General features: G+C 37.2%; 1 protein-coding gene across 1 annotated transcript in view; it reads right to left on the bottom strand.

Moving 5' to 3' along the window:
- The window catches only part of PRKN (parkin RBR E3 ubiquitin protein ligase), a 682,953-nt gene that overhangs the window by 468,559 nt on the left and 197,984 nt on the right, over nucleotides 1-16,410 (bottom strand). The window lies entirely within an intron of this gene.

The following is a 16,410-nucleotide window of genomic DNA, read 5'->3' as shown; positions in this document are numbered from 1 at the left end:
TAAGTCAGGTTTATTGGCACAAAGTAAAAAAATCTCCAGAGGGAGCATTACTAAATCAAGCACTAAGAATATTCAACACTTAAGAGGCACTTGCACAGATAATGCTGAAACACACTCTTCATGTAGCAATTTAGGGTCAAACTTGATGATCACAGAGAATGCATGAACAAGCTACTCTAAAATATTTTTATAATCAGGGACAGGAATGATGATGCTACTGATGAAGAGCGATACCATTTCTTCTCTGTAATGTAATTTTTAGTTTAAATCTAGTTTTAGATGTAGACTCAGTATAAGTTTTCCATTCTTTCCAAAAAAGACATTTAACTGTTGACTTTAGATTGAGAGAAAGTCTGTGGAAGATCTCATGACTGTTGTGTTCTTTCATGATAAAACAAAAGAACTGCTAGCCATTTTAGCCCAAAATGAGACCATTTTATAGTCTCACATATACAGAAGCTTCTCCTCCTTTTCTGTCCTCACCAGAGGTGATTATTAGACAGTCTTTCCAGATGGTGTGCCTTAGAAAATAGCAGGGTAAATAAGGATCTCATGAAAGGTTTATACATGATAAGTCAGGATGTCTTTCACAACTTGTTCAGCATTTTCACAATACAGAACAGAAAAGCAAAATATTATATCAGAAATAGAAATTACAGAGATTTTGGAAGACCTATCATTAACAAAAGTCTTTCAAGAAAGACATGGATTAATCTTTCCACTACACACCTTGCAAGAAAAATTGTTCTTTATTTGGTGATACCTTCTGGAGACCCACACCTAATTCATCAGTGTCATGAATGAACATAAGCATCACCCTACACAGAAAGTGGGTAGTCTGTCAAAAAATTAATTTTCTAACTCTCTGGAGCACTAGGTTGGCCATCTCTACTGTGAAATATCAAGACAGACTGTTGAATCCATTTGGGAGAAACAGAAACAGTTCAGATGCATTTGTATCTACATTTGTATCTTCTGATCTCTGTATCTACACAATATTTAAAAATTGTCATTTGTATATGCAACTACTATACGCACTTCAATTGCAAAAGATTCCTTTACAGATATTTCAGTGCTCTTTATACCCTCATTCTCCCACGCTCTCATCTACCACTTCTGTTCTGGTCTCTTTTATGTTGAGTGGCTTTCCTTCATTCTCTTCCATTATTTCTCAGTCCTTCTCCCTCCACACTTTTTATGCAATGTAATTTAAAGGGCAAAAATCTGACTTTTGTTTTGTTCTAATTGAATTTTCAATAACACACTCTCTCCTTAGTGAAGCAGTAATCAGCCAGCAGTTATTTGCTAGTGCAAGGACACTGCAGTCTTAATATTCAATCAAAGCAATTATTAGATTTCAACCTTAAAAGATCATGTTGACATTAAAGGTCTCTCTTTTTTTTTTTCTTATTTTTACATCTTGTTACCCGTAGCATTTTAACAAGATCCATTTAAATAGCTCAATCATTTCATTCATTAACACAATTTAAAAAACCTGTCTGTCACTCTAAAACTTCTTCCACTAAGAATAATGCACAGCAATAAAAAATTTAATAATGTAAAAGAAATTAATAATGAAATTAATAACTAGGCAAATGAGGAGCTCAAAAGTGATTTTTTCAGTTACAGTGAAAGTTTAAAAAGAGAAATAGGTATTTAGGTAAAAACTCCCAACCTTGGAAACCCCTAATAAACTGTCAATCAGTCATACTCTGTTTTAATGATCACCTCTTCTGGCAGTTTTGCTTGTTTAAGCAGACAGAGCTCTGCCTTTCATTTTTTTCTCAATTTTACTGTCCTTCTCAGTAGGTTGTTTTTTATTTTTTAAAACTTGCATCAGTTTCTGGTTCAGCTCACTGCCTGATGCTGTGCTACAATCACACTGAGGGGTTAGTGCATACGAGAGAATAAAAGGGATGGAAAGAACTACTTAAGCAAAACAAAATTCCCCACAATTCCATCACAAACATTTTCAACTATTTTGCCTGATCTTGGCTGCTGTACATGTTTAATTGCCTGGATATATCAATTGATCTTTTAAAACTATAGGTCATTTTCAGGTTCTTTTTGCAAGCTGGAGGCTTAGTGGTTAGCTCAGAAACAATGGAAGGGCTGACAAAATAGACCTCTATCCTACCTACTATTTTCTCTTCAGCAATATCAAGAACTACATACTTCAGAAAAAGCCGCAAAATTTGCACTTTAGGCAGTTCTATAGATTGCCTCAGCTGGTTAGAGCACAGTGCTAATAATGCCAAGGTTGTGGATTTGATCCCTGCATGGACCATTCGCTTCAGAGCTGGACTCAATGATCCTTGTGGGTCTCCTCCAACTCAGAATATTCTGTGATTCTATAAGACTATAGCAATAGTGGTTTTTGGTATTTCCCTTAATACAATTTTAAAAGGACAGGTGAACGTGTTGTATCTTAGCTTTCTCCCATCTCTTTATCTAAAACAAAAACAAACTTTGACAGATTAAACGTCACTACTGATGATGACAGTGTACCTAATGGTCTCAGGAAAGACTAATTAGTGGATCTCAGGATAACTTTCAAAGAGGAGGTAGGAAAAAGACACGTCCATTGATATTTTCCCTGTGTAGATTCATATGGAAGTCACTGAGCAATAACAAACATGAAATGCCAAAGCATCAGTTTTGCAATGTTTTTCTGAGTATATTTGAACTGAATTTGGCTTGTGTTTAAAGGAGGAAATTAATCCTCAAACTTTGGAAGAAAAGTGATAAAACAGTACAAGAAGATAATAAAAAAGAGTTGTGATCATGCGTTAATTGTGGAGAGATCTGGATGGGAATATAACCAAGCATTTCCCAGAATATGGGTGATTAATGCTTTGTAGCAGATTACATTTCATGGACAATAGATGGGCTAAGTCTGCAGCTTCTTCTTTGAGAAAAGAGGTAGAATTCTGTTTCTGTGAGAGTTTAGGTCGCGTCTTAGGTTACTATTGTAAGATAAAATTATTTATGTCAATGTCACTTTTGTTTCCTTCATGTATTTGTTTCACGCCTCAGGAAACATGCTTTTAAGTATATCTATTATTAATGATTCTAGAGATATTGTCTTGTCTTATCTGTTGATTCAAATTAATGCCTGTGTGCCATATTCCAATAGGAAAAACTGCAAGTGTATAAAAAGTAGATTGTGAAGTACTTTCTTTCACTAGAGCAAAGGGAAGTGAGACCATCAAAAAATATGAAACTCAGTAATAAGGGCTGGTTCTTTAGAGAAAATGGGTTTGGCCAAGTTGGGAAAATTAATTCATAACAGAGAAAATTATTTTTTTTTTTCATTCAAGCCTTTTACCTGTTTTTTTCTGAATTCTCAAGTTGAATTTCACAAGGCTGAATCAGCACATCCTGAATGAACAACACAATATGCTTTGCTACTCAGAGCAGTGGGCTAACTAGAAGGTCAGCTGGGAAGACTGAAATAAATTATGAAAAGGGAAAAGATGACTGTGATTACTCTGAAATCCTCTTTTTATGCTCTGGGGAGACCTCACTGCAGCCTTTCAGTACTTGAAGCAGACTTAGGGGGAAAAAAAAATTAAAAAAAGAGGGACTTTTAACATGGGCAGATAGTGACAGGCCAATGGGGAACATTTTTAAACAAAAATATTAGATGTCAGGAAGAAATTCTTCACTGAAAGGGTGGTGAGGCATTGGGACAGGTTGCCCAGAGAAGCTGTGGATGTCCCATACCTGCTCAAGGCCAGGCTGGCTGGGCCCACCTGATCTAGTGGGTGGCATTCAGGTCCACAGTGAGGGGGTAGGAACTACATAATTATTGTCCTTTGCAACCCAAACCATTCAGTGGTTCTGACAGATTTCTCTTTGCTATCTTCTTCACAACATATTTGGATAGTAATACTAATACTGAAAGAAATTTTCTCAATCTAACAAATGTAAAGCCCACTAGAGAAGTCATATTTTCTGAAGTGCAAAACCCTTCATTTTAAAACTTTTTATTTAAAGAAACATTAGAGCAGAAAATAGTTTGAGTCTGAAGTTTTGTATGTGAATATAAAAAAGCTTGTGGTGTTTTGTCTTGAAAAGAAATTTGATAAATTTCCATTTCCTGCTAACCATGAGTTGGGAGTTTTAAGGTGTTGAGGTATTTTCCTATTGCATATCAATCACAAATAAAAATTCTTCACACTCCACTACCTATGATTCAGTTGGAAATTCCAACTTTTATGCTACCTGGAGATTCACATGAATCCCTGGGGCCTATTGTGGATACAGTAACAGTGGAATTGTCTAATTGTCTAATTGCTGCCTATTTAGATCAAGCAGATCTAAATAGACTGGCTGATGACATTCCCTAAGAGAATCACATAAGGCCAATGCTCAAGAAAATGCATTTTCTATGAATGATCAACAAAACCCAAGAAGTTGGCTTTCCAGTTTTGTTGGTTTTTTTTCCTTAAAAATAGCACAACACATCTTCAAACCAATGGGACCTCATGTAAAAGTGTAGATGACACACTGATTTTTTGGGAAAATATTTTTTCAAGGATAATGTACGGAGACATTAAAGATGACCTTCAAAACAGACAAATAAGCATAGGAAGTTCCCAGAAGAGAGATTTAAAAAAAAGCTCAGCAAGCCTTACTCAACTGTTGCTGTAACCCTTTCACAAGGACAGAGTTCAGGTCTCAAAGGCAGCAGAAACAGAAAGGAAATCAATTGGAAGAGGAACTCTGTTTCATCCACTGATCACAGTGAATGCAGAAAAGCAAGAAGAAGAAGAAAGCAAGACCATGATCATACCCTTTATTACATAGGAAGCTAAAGCTGGTATATTAGTGAATGGTATATTAGCAGGTATATAATGAATTTGAGAGTAGAGACTACCTAAAATAAAATATACAGATACAGCAATAATATTCTGTTAAGCCATGTCAGTTTAAGAAATTGGAAGCAAGATTTGCAAGAAGATTTAACATCTTTTATTTGATCAGCTAATATAGAAAGAAAAATCTGCTTCTGGGCTCAGAGAATCTTATGCAGGTCATGGCAAGGGGAAACCTAAAGGGAAAATTAAGCACTGTTAAAATAATGAAGCAAATCAGCACTCTGATCTGATATCACCATCCATTTGTGTGAATACTGACTGCTCAGTGGCAGTGAACTAAATATTGCTCCACATGGAGCAAGGGAAAAAAGCCAGTGCACCACCAGGCCTAAATTACATGGACCACTTAGCAGTTAAATTTCAGCAATCAGAAACTACTTGCTTTTTTATGATGCTATGGAATACATCTATATTTGATTTCAGTTCACTTTTTCAACATTACCAGAGTTATACACTACTGTTCTAGTTTAACGTTCAGAATATTGTAGGTGCTAAGCAACACCTAGAAGTAGAAGGAAAAATAGATATACTATTGAAAGCACCACACATTCAAATAAATGTGATGAAAAGGCAGAAAACCCTTCACTCAGCAGAAGATTCACTCAGATATATTCAAATTTAGATTTTATTCTTTTTTAGCAAAGAGAACAGTTGATGTTGAGGAAGAGGAAATATATAAATACTGTGGGATTTACTACAGTCCCTTCAGTCAGTGGTCCCTCTGTGAAGCAAGAAGCCCTGACTAGCATTTGCAAAAATAAAATCCCCTGATTTACAGTCAAAGACAATAGTTCATATATTACAAAGGTTCTGCTCTGAATGATACTCTTTAAAGAGAAGAAAAATATTTAGGATTTTATACTGTCTAGTCCCTTAATGAGTTAATAATTTGCTGGAAATGGAAATGTATTCAAGTAAGTCAGAATTCCCCCTCTTCCTTCACTTACAAATCACTTCATGCTTCATTTCCATCTTTTTCACATTATAACACAAAAATTTAATGCTAATTTCTAGCTCAGTGGAGGGAATGCAGAGTTAATGCTCAGTTAGGAACGTTGCAGGGTTATTACTTTTTGTACACAATCTAAGACCTTAGCAATGCTATATACATTTTTCTAAATGGCATTACTAATAAAATGACACCATTAATATGATAACTTTTCTTGGATGTAGATCTTTTAGCACAAATTCCCGAAAGATATATGAACCCTTCTAACAAATAAAAATGTTTTATTGACAGCACGAGACAGTTTGCAACATTGAAATACCTGCTTAGATTATTGTTATTCCCTTCAAAACTCTGCATAATGATCTACAAAAGACACAGAAGGCAGACAAACTTTTTGATATTATGTTTACAAAGCTATTAGTATCTCCACACTGACATTAAGAACATATCATGCAATATAAAATGGAAGAGAAATAGTCAAATGAACACTAAATTCATATAAAACTTTTCTCAGTAAATGAACAACTTTTCCCTTCTTGTAATTTAATATATTGTGCACAAAGAAAAACCTATAAACCCACCATTTATTAGAATGCCTGTACAGAAAGCAATAAGACAATGAGAAGCTTATAATGCTATATTAAAAATGAATACAATTAAGTTCTCATGACCATTTGCTTTCCTCCTAAACACAGTTGAGTGCACCTCATTATTATTCCATCTTCCACACTGAACTACCTGATAGAATTTATACTCTCTAAACATGTTATCTCCAGCTGTAAACATAGAAAAAGAAAGCTTATTATTTATAAGGTGTGGATTGCATTTTCCACTGCTCTAATTTCTTCTCAAGCCACACTGAAACAGAACAAGTAACAAGTGTATTCATAAAATGCTTGAATGAATTACATTTAGGCACATTTTGGTCTGGGTTAAACGGTAATAAAAGGAACTGTGCCCCAAAAAGGTCTCATGAGGAAGTATTGTTCACAGTGTGCAGAGTGCAGCATGGCCTCAGGACTGTGGGCTATGTGTTATTTGACTAACATAAGATCTAATTTGTATTTCCTTTTTCCCCTATTTTTTTCTTTGAGAAGGTTTATCTCAGCAAGGTACACACTGCCAATCTGCTTACACTTCTGTGTCTTCACTGAAGGCATACATTAAGTATTAGTGAGTACGTGAGGAACAGGCATAAAAGTGGCCTCACACTGACACCTAATAAGTGTCAGAACATTACTGAGACATAAATTATATTTGAAAAACTGGAGAGTCACTTACTGCTAGTACTCTGAAAATATTTTAAAGACTTCGGTAGTGTCTCATGCTGATGGGGCACTTTGCTGGCAGCCTAGAGAGTTGCAGAAATGAATTTGGAAAATTCCCTTCTCCAAAGATCTCTGAAAGAATTCCTATGTGTTGTAAATCCTCCACTGTAGAAAGCAAATTTTTCCTGTGAATTTATTGTCTAGAGCATCAAAAGTTTAAGAGCTATAAATATTTATTTCAATTACTTCAACTAGTCATTCACAGATGCCTTTTTCATGCTTTATGGCCAGCACCTGGTATACATCCCAACCAAGGAACACTTTGCTCTTCTACTTGTCCCAGTTCATGCATCTATATATCAGTTTGAGCAGCTGCTATGAGAACAGCTGTAAATAAAGCCTAGTGAGCACCCTATGTGGCCCTACTTGGTAACTTCTTGACTTCCTAATATAAACATGGACAAGACATCAAACATTGTCCAGAGCTTTCCCTGATTTTACTTGAAGATTTGCTTTTAAACTAGCAGTTTCTGTGACAGGTGCAAATGGTCTTTGATTTGATTTTTGGGCTATGCCTACCAAAATACCCCAGCAGGATAATGCTGGAAAATCTATGCAGTACAATATTGTACAACACATCTACATACCCAACTGGACTTTAGGGCTAATTTGCCAGACAGATATGTTACAAAAGACACAGTTTATAGATTCTTCCCAATCCCTAATGGGGTATCTGTGCCATATCAGAAAGCACTCTTACAACAAGTTAAGCTCTGTGCCCAGCACATATGGGCATAGTTTGTCACCTTATTTATTCCCACACCTTAAGAAATCATGTCTAATTTTAAAAGGGAGAACGCTCATGTTGTGGTTTGACCTGGCAGGCAGCTAAACATCCCACAGCCACTCCCTGAATTCTCTGCACCTACTCTACCCCCTCAATGAAATGGGGGGGTGGGATTGGGAAAAAAAGTCAAAGTTGTGAGTTGAGATAAAGATAGTTTAAAGGGACAGAAAGGAAAGGGGGAAAACCCCAATAATAATAATAAATCAAGTGATACACAACACAATTGCTCACCACCCACCAATGGATGCAGCTCAGTTCCTGAGCAGCAGCCCTTGGCCAGCTTTCCCCCTTGTTTATATCCACCAGTAGGTGGATACAAGAGGCCCTATAGTGTGGAATATCCCTTTGGCCAGTTGGGGTCAACTTTTGTGGCTGTGTCTCCTCTCAACTACTTCTGCCCCTGCAGCCTGCTCACTGCTGGGGTGGGGTGGGGAGCTGAAAAGCCCTTTACACTGTGTAAATATTGATTAGCAAGAACTAAAATGTCAGAGCGTTAAAAACGTTATTCTCATCCTAAATCCAAAACACAGCACTTTACCAGCTACTGGGAAGAAAATTAACACCATCCCAGCCAAAATCGTAATTACACACTAATACAAACAAGGTGAATGCTATGAAGATATAATAGAAATAATTAAAATTTGATACTCAAATGAAAAGATCATTTCTATACATCTAAGTAACCTGTGTGATTTTTTCAAAAAACATCTAGCATAAATGCAAGACATGACAATAAATGAATTCAGACCAATTCTGCTAAATAACCAAAATATATTAAACATAGAATTATAAAAGGGAGGTGAGAACATCTTGTTGAGTCACAGATGAAAGATGTCTTTGAACAGCACAACCAGAGAATTATGACCCATTAAAAAGATTTAAAAAGAAACCCCTGCTTTAAGAGTGTATTTTTACCCATCCCTGAGAAAAAAAAGTTCAATTTTCCCCTGAGGTAATTCAATTATAATATAGAAATCTTCAATGATATAGCATCAAGCACTGATAAAAAGGTTCAGTATTCGATTTAGTTAGAAAAACATAGCTTATTAAGACTAACAGGTTCCTGAAAATTCCTTTGAAGATTTTTGTGTCATGGCATTCTCCTGCATACATTGACTTTGCAACTTGTCATATGCTTTACATAGGCATGTCACAGGTAAGTCCAAACTCTTTGCTAAAAAATTTGGAATATTAAGACCTTTCCATTTGGATGAGAAATTGTGTAATTTCGATTCAGATCAAGATATGGATACTGAAAACACCTGCAGGAAGCCTGTGTATGAGCATTCACGGAGAGGGAAGAAGTCCTGTAAAATTGAGAAGTGCCAAGGTTTCAGAAATTTTAAGTTTTACTGAGATGGAGATTTCTCCAAGCCTATCAGGCTTGTCTGAGTAAACAAGCAAGCAAGCAAGAACCTAATTTGTACTACCAACTACTGCAGACCAAAAGAAGTAGCTCGCTACAGCAAAATGGTTTGTGTCAAGAACCTGACATACACACTAAAAGTTTGTGGATGCTTGGGGATGTTTTGAGTTTAGTCTACCTTTAGTCTTGGCTCTTTTTTGCAGCTTTAATAAGTAAAGTTCTGAAATTCATCTTCCCGTTTAGTTTCAGTCAAAAGGCATCTACTGTGTTTGCTCTGAGGGTGCTCCACAATGCAATCAAAACATGGTAAATGGGGATGATAAGGAGATCTATTTCAAAAGTTGACTCCTATTCCAAACTAAGACACTAGTCCAGACACATGTTCCTTTTCTGATTCTGAGCTCTTATCAAAGGCATCAGCAGACACATTTCAGATTTTTGACAGGGGAGTATTACTGCTGATTAAAGGTAATAGCTTTATTAAAACAGCCACAACTGCAGTCTAGTTGCATACTTTTGTGCAGTGATTTGCTGGAAGTTACACTTGCCTACATTTACAGAGAGTAAAGGAAATACATGAAGTACCATAAAATGACCAAATGAAGACCAGCAAATGTGTGCTCTCCTCTCTTCAAAACTAAACCACTTCTGTTTAGAAGATCAGTTGACCATTTTTTTCCTACAGCATGGAGATTCAGCAGGTTTACAACTGTTAACTTTCTGCTGGTGTATCAGGTAAAACCACCAGAGGGATTTCCCCAGAGAATCAGACCTGGTTTGCTTGGCTAGCTCCACTAAAAATCAATTTAAAAAATCTATTATTTGAAAAACAAATGTCTTGTTAACAGTTGTGCCAAGAAAGCATATAAAGTCCTGTGAACTTTCCTTAGCAATGGGAATTATGCTTTATAAGCCTGGACTTGTAAATTATCTCTGTCTTAAAGATGCACAAGGTGTACAGTGCAGACACATTTTATAGCCAGGAAACAGGTTATTCAGCCTTACAATAAAGGGCAAAAAAAATCCAAGACAAAGCCAATGACTGTCACACTTCAATAAGGGAAAGCAGAGAGACTACCAGCACAACTTCTAGCTCTTTGTGACAGGGTTTTTCATGAGACACAGTGTGCTACATCATTCCTTGTAGCACACTTTTTATCAGATTGGATGCATGCTCCAATGCCATGACGCACCCTTCACCCTCAGAGCACCTCTCAGCATTAATTATGGTTTCATGGTCTGAATACATTTTCTGACTTCAGCCAGGGACCAGATTTAACTGTTCTGGAATTCTCACTTTTTTACTTCTCACTGAGAAGTAAAAGGTGACTGTCCTCTTATTCCTGCAAGGATAAACATTCAATTTGTAGTACGGATGCTACAAATTCATCTTTCTAAAACTCTTTGATCTTGTCCAGTCTCAATTTAAGTCCATCTTAAAAAGGGACTAAAAACATTCATGCCAATGATAAAACACAGTCACATTTATTTTTTTTTTTTTTTAATTTTCCTTCGTTTTCATCCTCATCGCTTTGAATGAGGAAAGCTCTGAAACTCAACGACAGCATGTGTGTCTTTACAAGTACACAGTTAAGAGTGATCTGGAGCTCATATTTGCATGCTTTTATCAGTGTGCACTTGAATGATGCTAAACTTGGCTGGCAACAATTAACAGGATAGGAAGCTGAAACCCCATATAATTGTAGCAGAAAATTATCCTTTCTTCAAATAAGCTGCCACTGGAATTGAAAGCAAAAAGATTCAGGGGAAACAGTGATGGGCTGGTTTGAGTGGATATGGAGGGGCACAGATCTGGGAGCTTCCCTGTTCTTCTACCAAATGAAGGAATTTTCCTTATTCAAGGCTTGTATATTTCTGTAAGTTAAACACAAAGGAGAGAAGCTAAAAATGTGCAAATTAAAATACATAATTTCTTTTTCTATCTCTAATATGTTTAGAAATATTTTTTAATTTAAGTAGGGGACTCAAATTGATTTTACTTGGGTTCTAGTCACACTTCTTCAGAGCACCCAGGGCTTTCAAGCCTTTAGGTAAATTTCAGCCAGCAAGAATTCCTTCACTTTTTCTTTTCCTTCTTTCACTTGTCCGTTAACTGAGAAGGGGAGGGAGAAACAAATTGGGTGAAAGTTTGCAATGTTATCTGCAAATAATTAGGATCCATGCTAAGAGTCTGTATGCTGGTTGTCACAAGTCACTGACAGTTCAATATAGTTTTCTAGGCATAGAGGGATGGGGCTTTCACACAAAAAAAGCAGGATGAGAGATTCCTCTGCTGGGCTCAAGCTTCATCTCTTCAGATTTTAGCACTATTTTAGCTGCTTCTGGATGCAGCACCCCAGATACGTATTCAAGTTTCAGCAAGCTGCACACTCACACCCAGGAATGCAAGCTGCATCAGGGCACTTGTTTTTGCTGTTTATCACCTCTTAACCAGCCACAAGGTACTCATAAAAATTGGGGAATTTTGCACCATAAAGCTTCATGGAAAAACAACCCAAAAGTCCTGAAAAATCCTACAGGTTCTACTGCAGGAGTTTAGTGCTCTCAAAGACGAGAGTGCTACACTTGTAAGTCTGTGCTGTCATTTTCTAACAGCAATGACAAATGACAACTTCCCATTTAACCAGGGTACAAAAAGAAACAAACTAAGAAGAAATTAACAAAAAGTATATTTTCCAAATCACATACTTAATCCTTAAACACCTGCTATTCATTGTTTGTATAAATCATAATTTATCAGTGTTTCAGGAGCTGTGGTGCCCCAGAGACCTTGTGGGATGAGCAATTCTCTGCCCACCTCTGGCACCCAGGCCATGGGCAGAACAAAAAGGCACAGAAAGCAGAGTCAGCTTGGCTTAGGACAAACACCAGTGCACCACTTATGCAGGCAGCACTGATACACCCACAAAGACCAAATGATGTAATTCACAACTAAAAGCTGCCTTGTCATTATTAAAAGAAAAAGAAAAAGCTAATTTTAGTCTGTGCTCCATGAGCTGCACAAATCAGTGAGTGATAAAGATGAAAACATAGTTACACATATTTAAGTTACACTTGAAGGTTTTTCTAAATGAACATATGCAAATGTTTGAAGCCCAGGGGCAGCTCTTTCTTTTACTCAGGACATTCACTTAGTTTTCCGAGCTAATATTTAATCTAATATTCAATAAAACATCATTAATTACTTTCATAAATTCCTAACATCCTGTGAGATGTCTTTTCCCTCTGAGCTGCAAAACAGAATCTTCAAATGCCTTCCTCAATGAAGTGCAACAATTTTCACTCTGCAGTAATTTTAATTGTAAGAAAAGATAATTTTTTGTTTTCATCTTACTGCTTAGTGGTGATCTTTGTAGTTTTAAAGAACACTAAAACATTATATTTTGGTTGGAAGAATTATGGGGCAGCAAGGAATAGGAGGATTACAATACAAAGGTCAGTTAAAGAACTGGTGTGGTCTGGAAGAGTAATAGGTGCAGTGAATGACTCAAAAGGGTCTCCATCTCACTCACCACCAGTAACATTAAAGGAATTTATAAGAAACTGCAGAAGGCAGTTACAGCCAAATCTTATACCTAAATTCAGTGTTAGCACCCATTAATTTCTCAGCCTTTCTAGATATTTTTATTATTTGTACATAGATACATAGTTTTAGAACACAAATGGAAAAATTTGAGGAAATCCACTGCCTTAATCCCAATGGGGCTGTCACCACAGTAGCTATATTGACATTTGTGCTGAAACTACAGCACTCTAACTCCCACTACATCACACACATAAAACAGATGAGTGAAAATTTCTAATATCTGGTCTCTTTAAAGCCATTATTTAGATATGCTTATTCTCTGATTTTCTCTCTCACATCAGCAGTTCAAGTATTTTCAAGTATTTCAAGTATCCTCTTCTAGAAAAGTTTTCTCTGTACTAGCAATTTTAAATGACTCACAACCCTTTCCACAGATGCTCTTCTGATCTGACCGCAAGCATTTGATTATTGTAGCAGCCCTGCAATGTCTCAGGAGAAATAAGGAAAAAAAAACTGCTAAGAAGTGTGGCAGCATCTGCACAGCTAGTGTCTAGACTGAACTGTAAGACAGTGTGGTGCAGTTTTAATGGATGAAGCTCCTCTGCTTCATGGAACCCTTTACTTCCCCTGCTCTTGAATTTTGTATTTATTTTCCTATTTTGTATTTAAATTAGAGATAAAATCTAGTCCCATAAGAAACAAGAATTCTACAAAAATATTGCAGAATACCTGCAAAAATAATTTCTTTTATTGATTTAAACTCTCTAGGTCTATTTAATGGATTTAGAAAAAAAGAAACCAAACAAGAACAACAACAAAAAAATCACCAAACAAAAAAACTAAATAGGGCAGACTGCCCTGGCAGGAGTCAATGTAATTTAACTCAAATCCATAGAAGAAGATTGATCTTACTGAGCTTATCTCTAATATGGTTTACAAATACTGACTCTTAGTGTGTTAACTTAGGCCCTCTTTGCTCTGAAAAATATTTTTATACCTACTTTCATACCAGATGGGCATCCAAGTATTTTATAAAAGATGACAGAAAAAAATACATTATATAAAGCTGCGAAGAGGCAAACTAATATCAAAAACAGAAAAAGAAGTAATGAATTTGCCTGAACCAATCTCTTATTTCATGACCTCATCATGCTGGAGCTGCCTATCTATTTCAGAACAAGTGATAAATATTAAAATGAATTTTCTTTTGCGTGTCTTATCAAAAGCCTCCAATATCAATTGTTTTCACAAATGTTTTCTCCTGCAAGCAGTGAATGCCTCTTCATCAATCTTTTATCAAAAGCAATCTTGTTCTGATTTCAGTCTTATCAGACAAAGTTTTCTCTTTCTCCTTTGCTGTTTTGTTTTGTTTTTTTTTTTTCCTTTCTTGGCAGAAGGTACATGAATATCATTTTACACATGACTGTGGCTGCATCTCCATCAATCAGGAAATAACAAGTAACTGTGAAGGATATATCATGGCCCTGCAGAGCTCAAAACAGTAGAAATATTTGTGCCTGTTAGGGACAAAAAAGGAAAGCAAGTGTGCACATCTACATGAACGTGCAAATATTCCTTCTTACAGGGCATTGTTGCATTTCCAACTATTTCTAAACAGAGAAATGGTCTGCAGTGTGGAGCTGTGCAGGGAGAGGCCACAACCTGCCACTTGGCAGTCACAGCCAAGCCCAGACACCTTTGGACAGGGTGACAAAACACACAGAGTGCCAACCCTGCAGCCAGGCAGGTGAGCTGGCAGCACCTCAGCTCCAGCCTACTCATGAAATAGCTGCAGGCATTAGGGTGAGGAAGATGCAAACAGAGACCATGGCTGGAGGCACATGACTGAGGGGACAGATGGAGATATGCTGCTGCTCCAAGAGCTGTGGAGGCAACACAGCCAGAGGCATTCTTGTCCCCACGCCAAAAGGGGTTTTTTTGTAGGGAACTCCAGCCCACAGGGGAAAGCTGTGCCAGGGTGGGGAAACCCCTGAAGGACTGCAACCCATGGGCACCCCTCAATGTGGAGGAGCACCTCAGAAGGACTGAAACCCACAGGTGAACCTTGTCAGCAGGGACATAAAGAGCAAAGGAAAACCAGAAAGGAGTGTCAGACAGAAACCATTATGTACTTTACTCCAATAATGTATATCACCTGTGCTGCCCATTACATCACCAAGGAGACTGTGAGGAACACACCACAACCAGCAGTGAAAACAAGGGGACTTAAGATTAGGAAGGGGAAGACAAGGTTTTTATTTATGTTTTCTTTTTCTGAATCAATACCCAACTCAGTGTACTGAAGTTTTTGATAATTGGCAATAAATTAAATCTAGTAATATTCCAAGTCCATAATATTTGCCCCACAAGACTTGCTTGGTCTCCTTGAGCCCAAAATGCATTGAGAACTATTCAGTCTGAAGGCTCATTTTAAAGGCCACCTAGGACTGTGGGGGAAGAAAACATTCTGAGGAAATACAACATTTTCTGCTGCTAAAGCTGGACAGCAACCAAGGTTTCAATATACTTGAACAAGATCCTCACTTTGTACAAATAAATATCATTCCAAAAGTTTCACAGCACACTGGGGCCAGTGCACAGTGACAGAGTTCCAGAACTGAGCGAGCTGCTGAAGCAACAAGAGGTTGAATATATAATGATTTCCTTAGGAGAGACAGAGGTTGCAAAATTCCCTTTTTTGACTCCTCAGGAGAAAAAAACCACAATAAACATAAATAAAACCACCTTAAGAGAAAAGGGGAAAAAGTTAAAAATTAAATTAAATTTCTGTGCAAATGACTGGAACCTTGTGCTTCACACACAAAGTGCTATGCCTGTGTTTGCTTCATAAGTATGCATCAGGTTGTTCCTGCCACTCAGAGGAAGAATCTTGTCTTGACTATCCCAGACAGAGGAGAACTACAAAGACAAAGAGCTTCATTTAGATAAATCCATAAATGAAAGTTATAGTTCTAGGGGCAGACTACACCTAATATGCTCAACCAGGTTCTCAGCTCCTGGGCTGCTAAGCAGAGGTTTCATAGCAGGAAGGTGTTCAGGAGAATCCCAGGAGAATCAAGTGCCAGGATCATCACAGATCCCCACCTTGTCGTGATGCCTTCGCACATGGGCAATATTTGTGAGCACAGATGAAGAGAGGCAGGAGGACTCAACCATTAGGGACTCAAACTGCTGGGTTTTAGGAACAGGTTTTAACTTGATCCTACTCGGCCCAAAAATGGCAGAGTTGTAGTGTGTTAGGAGAATGCTGGAGACAAGCTGCTGATTTGCCAGTGCTGACTTCGGGGGTAAAAGATTCCAGGATGGGGGAGAGCTATATAGTCATGAAGGGCACACAGAAGTTGATGAAAGAATGATTATTCACCTTTAAATACCAAGGAAGCATCTGGTAAAAATGCCAGGTATAACATAAGATAAAAGCTTTAATTTTTCATACAAAATTTTATATTTTATTTCTATGCAGCTGCCTTGTCTCAAGGTGCAGGAATGTTGAGGGGGATGTGTTTGAGGATTAGAAAATCACCATCAG

This window comes from Motacilla alba, chromosome 3 (genome assembly GCF_015832195.1).
Source record: "Motacilla alba alba isolate MOTALB_02 chromosome 3, Motacilla_alba_V1.0_pri, whole genome shotgun sequence".
NCBI classification, from domain to species: domain Eukaryota; kingdom Metazoa; phylum Chordata; class Aves; order Passeriformes; family Motacillidae; genus Motacilla; species Motacilla alba.
The sequence above is the reverse complement of the archived record's forward strand: the minus strand, read 5'-3'. Positions and strand labels throughout refer to the sequence as shown.